At 41.7% G+C, this 5,536-nt stretch overlaps 1 pseudogene; it reads right to left on the reverse strand.

The window, feature by feature from the left end:
* Positions 1-1,140: 1,140 nt before the first annotated feature.
* LOC113611063 (heterogeneous nuclear ribonucleoprotein A3 pseudogene) lies at positions 1,141-2,483 on the reverse strand (annotated as a pseudogene).
* Between the last annotated feature and the right edge of the window lie 3,053 nt (positions 2,484-5,536).

Consider the following 5,536-nt stretch of genomic DNA (forward strand, 5'->3'; position numbering starts at 1 on the left):
TTTGGGATTTTTACAAACTCTGACTATCCAAATTTGGATTCAGGTCCTGAGGAAGTGAAAAGCTTGTTTGTACTAAGCAACTGTGCTACACTTCTACTGCAGTAATCACTTGGGATGATTATATCTAGACTATCCTTGGTTTCATCCAGTAAAATGCAGAGGGTACAAACAGGAAAGCATGCCAGCCAGTTAACGGTTCAACAATGTGTGATTTTTATTCTCTTGCTCTGAGAGCTTGTATCAGCAAAATATATATTAAACCAAGGAAAATAACTGAAGATTTATGGGCCTCTTGTGCTTTAAAAGGGAAAAAAAAAAAGGTAGCCACTAATTTGCTCAGATAGAGCAGGCTTAGTGGTCCTGTATTTTGAAGATTTTACGAATGTTTCTTAAGGTAGGAGGAAATGGAAGACATTCACTATCCCTTTCCAGAATTTAAACAGAGGGCAGGAGACATTCTTTACACCCAAATAAAACTATGGCAGCAGTTCACATGTGACCAAGATGAATGCAGAATGGAGATGTTCTAAACACAGCTAGGACTCTCAGCAAAGCTAATACACTAAAATCATATGATTACATTTTGAAAGAAAATGCACAAAAACCAAATAGGAATTTTGAGATTTTTCATTTGAAGTAAATCTTAATGCTATTAAATTCGCAAATATGCTAATTTAAATACCCAATTCTATTATCTAAAACACACATTGCAAACATACAAATATCTATTCTCTCCACATGTCAGAGCCCATTCATTTCATGGTTTGGAAATGGGGAGAATAGATCTCCTTAAACTGCAAGTCAGCAGGTGTTTCTTTACAGTTAACTTTAGCAAAATTCATACAAAATAGTAATTAACAATGATCTTCTTTACTTGTTAACTCACAAGGAAACACCTTCAAAACTGCATTTTGTTAAAGTTTCTGTACTAAAATGTAGAAAAACTGAACTACACAAATATTGAAAAGTTAAAATTTCCTTAATTTTTTATTCCTGGTACCACTACCACAATTTACAGGGCAATATACCTGATGTAATGAAAAGAAAAAGAAAAAGCTATAACAGATAAACGACCTCAGGAATGTACATCTAATTGACACTACATTGCATTAATCAATAGTTGCACTTTTTTGCAAACTGTGGCTATGACAGTCCTGAAGAAGAAGGGTTTCCTGTTTAAGCTGCAGTATCTTTTCTGACTATGGATCATCGTTCCTTCTGTGGCAGATTTTTACAGTTCCTCTAATGCATTTGGGACGACTGTCTCAAAGTAACCTGCAGCTTTCCTGACAACTCCTCACTCTCTCTCCTGCTAAGAACTGTAGCCCTTTTCTTCTGAGTTTTTAGAACCTTCTGCTACCACATCCACCATTTCCACCACCAGATCCATAACCACCACCATAGGGACTTGCCAAGCTTCTTCCACCAAAACTGCCCCCCTTCATGGGTCCGTAATTTGATTGCTGTTGTCCACTATAATTTCCAAAATCATTATAGCTCCTACCACCACCACAGTTACCTCCAAAATTTCCTCTTTCATTGTAACCATCATATCCTCCACCACCGCCACCATATCCACCACCTTGGTTTCCATATCCTGGTCCACCACCACCATAGCCTCCTCTACTACTATAACCAGGACCACCACCATAGTTACCACCATCGCCTCCAAATCCATTATATCCACCATCACCTCCTCCATAACTACCTCTGCTGCCACCACCTCCACGACCATAGCCTCCTCTTCCACCAAAGTTTCCACCACGGTCAAAGTTACCTCCACCACCTCCAAAGTTTCTTCCACGACCCATAAAGTTGCCAGATACACCTCCACGACCTCTTTGTGATGCAGCGGATTGCATTTCTTGTTTAGAAAGGGCCTTTTTCACTTCACAATTATGCCCATTAATAGTGTGGTATTTCTGAATAACAATTTTATCAACTGTATCATGATCATCAAAAGTTACAAAAGCAAATCCTCTCTTTTTTCCACTATACCTGTCTTCCATAACTATGGTTTCAATCTTGCCATACTTTTCAAAGTAGTCTCTCAAATTATATTCTTCTGTATCTTCTTTAATACCACCAACAAAAATTTTCTTCACTGTTAGATGGGCACCAGGCTTTATAGAATCATCTCTAGAAACAGCTCTCTTTGGTTCCACTACATGCCCATCAACCTTGTGTGGTTGAGCACACATTGCTGCATCCACCTCTTCAACACAAGCGTAAGTAACAAAACCAAAGCCCCTGGAACGTTTTGTTTGGGGGTCTCTCATCACCACACAATCTGTAAGTGTGCCCCATTTCTCAAAATATTCTCTTAAGCTATCATCTGTAGTTTCAAAGCTCAGACCACCAATAAACAGTTTTCTCAACTGTTCTGGTTCCTTTGGATCATGGCCCTCCTCCCCCTGGTGGTGGCAGCGACAGCTGGAGTCGGGCTGGGGGCGGCCGGGTGGCCGTTTTACCTCCATTTTGAGACCAGACTCACCTCTTCAAACTCCGAAAGTGCTAATTTCATTCTTTTACATGTAGCTGTCCATTTTTCCCGGTACCACTTATAAGATATAATGTGTTTTGGATTCAAAGAATCAATATTGTCAAAATGACTATATTACCCAAGGCAATCTACAGATTCAACACAATCCCTATCAAATTACCAATGAACTAGAACAAAAGAAAATTTTTAATTTGTATGGGAACACAAAAGATCTCAAATAGCCAAAGCAATCTTGAGAAAGAAAAACAGCCAGAAGAATCAGCTCCCTGACTTCAGACTATACTACAAAGCTACAGTAATCAAAACACTATGGTACTGGCACAAAAACAGAAATATGGTTCAATGGAATAGAATAGAAAGCCCAGAAATAAACCCACACACCTATGGTCAATTAATCTACAATAAAGGATGTCAAATTATATAATGGAGAACATTTCTTATTTTCTTTGCTTTCCTGAATATATATGTCTTGCTACCCCCTTGAAGTTAGGTATGACCATCTAACTTTCATGGCCCAATGAAATGTGAGTGGAAGGGACATTGCATCACTTTGGAGAAGTATTTAAAAGCCAGTATGTGAATTTCTATGCTATTTTCATTTACTTGTGGAAAACTTACCTTGCTATGCAGGTGACATAATATGAAACATGCAGGAATACTGAGCCAACCCATAAAGGAAAGCTGTCCTAGAGAGTCTCTCCACCCTACAGTGACGTTTATGTAATAAAAATTTGTTATGTAAACCCCTGGGAACTAGATGCTGTTTATTTCAGCAGCATATGCTAGCTTATTCTGACTAATATACTCCTGAATAGTAACATCCCTTACTGAGTGCTCTCATGAGTAGCATGTTTATTTTTTCATTCATATATGCCTCAGAATCTGGATCCCAGGTCTATCTTCTTCTCTCCTGTCCTCATAGGTCATTAATCATTTAAGGAGCATGACATTTGGTGATACAACCACTTGAACTTCATCTTCTCTTACAGGGCCTACAATCAACCTGAATGCTTTTCATGTTCATTTGTATGATCAGTTCACCAACCTATCAAATCAGTTATTTCACTATCTCACTTCAGTGATCTCAACACCACTTCACCCCATATTTCATAAGCATACATGCATATTTTCATCACCTGACTCAGTTTCTCCTCTGAAATAATGGATTCATTCATCTCACTTTCTGAAAACAGCCTCCTATCCTCCAAGTTGATTCATTTAATCATGCCCTGCTATACCAACCTCATCAGGACCCCCAGGATACAGACCTTCTTATTTTAATCTATTTTTATCCTAATTACTATTAATCCCATTGTTTTGATCCTTAGTAATCCTAATCCTAATGATTTTGCCCCTTTGGTCATTATTCTAAGTCCTTTCTTCATTTTCCTATCCTTTCCTACATCAAACAAAACCTTACTTTGAATAATCAGAAATGTCTGCCTTCTCTGCCTCTTTACCTTATAAGTACCTACAACTAGTTAGACTGATCCAACTATAAATTTGTGCTCACCGAGACCAACTGGATCCTCCTATACTCCCTGGAAATACTAAGAGTGCTTCTCAATTCTCTCTCTCATTTTCACAAAAGTCCCCCTCTGTCCCAAAATCTCAACTTGAGTCATTCATGGTTTTTCATCATAAAAATGATAAGAGGGGAACCCCTTTGAATTCCCAACCTTAAGACCTACAAAGCTACGTGCATTAATAATCATCCTTTTTGGGGAGGACATTCAAGATGGCAGAGGAGTAAGACATGGAGATCACCTTTCTCCCCATAAATACATAAAAAATACATCTGCATGTGGAACAACTCCTATAGAACACCTACTGAACGCTGGCAGAAGATCTCAGACTTCCCAAAAGGCAAGAAACTCCCCATGTACCTGGGTAGGGCAAAAGAAGAAACAGAGACAAAAGAATAGGGACGGGACCTGCACCACTGGGAGAGAGCTGTGAAGGAGGAAATGTTTCCACACACTAGGAAGCCCCTTCACTGGTGGAGATGGGGGATGGGGAGGGGGAAGCATCAAAGCCATGAAGGAGAGCGCAGCAACAGGGGTGCAGAGGGCAAAGAAAGATTCCTGCACAGAGGATTGGTGCCGACCAGCACTCACCAGCCTGAGAGGCTTGTCTGCGCACCCGCCGAGGCAGGTGGGGGATGGGAGCTGAGGCTCAGGCTTCGGAGCTCAGATCCCAGGGAGAGGATTGGGGTTGGCTGCATGAACACAGCCTAAAGGGGGCAAGTGTGCCACAGCTAGCCAGGAGGGAGTCCAGGGAAAAGTCTGGAACTGCCAAAGAGGCAAGAGATCATTGTTTCGGGGTGCACAAGGAGAGGGGATTCAGAGCACGGCCTAAACAAGCTCCAGAGATGGGTGTGAGCCACAGCTATCAGCGCGGACACCAGAGATGGGCATGAAACATTAAGGCTGCTGCTGCAGCCACCAAGAAGCATGTGTGCAAGCACAGGTAACTATCCACACCTCCCCTCCTGGGAGCCTGTGCAGCCTGCCACTGCCAGGGTCCCGTGATCCAGGGGCAACTTCCCCAGGAGAACACAGGGCACGCCTCAGATTGCTGCAACATCACGCTGCCCTCTACCACTGCACGCTCGCCCCCATACCATACCCCTCCCTTCCCCTGGCCTGAGGGAGCCAGAGCACCCTAATCAGCGGCTACTTTAACCCCATCCCGTCTGGGCGAAGAACAGATGGCCTCAGATGACCTACACACAGAGGCGGGGCGAAATCCAAAGCTGAACCCCAGGAGCTGTGCGAACAAGGAAGAGAAAGGGAAATCTCTCCCAACAGCCTCAGGAGCAGCAGATTTAATCTCTATAATCAACTTGATGTACCCTGCATCTGTGGAATACCTGAATAGAGAACGAATCATCCCAAAATTGAGGCAGTGGACCTTGGGAGCAACTGTAGACATGGGATATGCTTTCTGGTTTTATGTTTATCTTACTTTAGCATTTAGAGCTTATTATCATGCATAGATTGGTTTATTGATTTAGTTGTTCTCTTCCATATA

The sequence above is a fragment of the Aethalodelphis obliquidens genome, unplaced genomic scaffold (assembly GCF_003676395.1).
Source record: "Aethalodelphis obliquidens isolate GAN/ISIS:26980383/991018 unplaced genomic scaffold, ASM367639v1 scaffold67, whole genome shotgun sequence".
Taxonomy (NCBI): domain Eukaryota; kingdom Metazoa; phylum Chordata; class Mammalia; order Artiodactyla; family Delphinidae; genus Aethalodelphis; species Aethalodelphis obliquidens.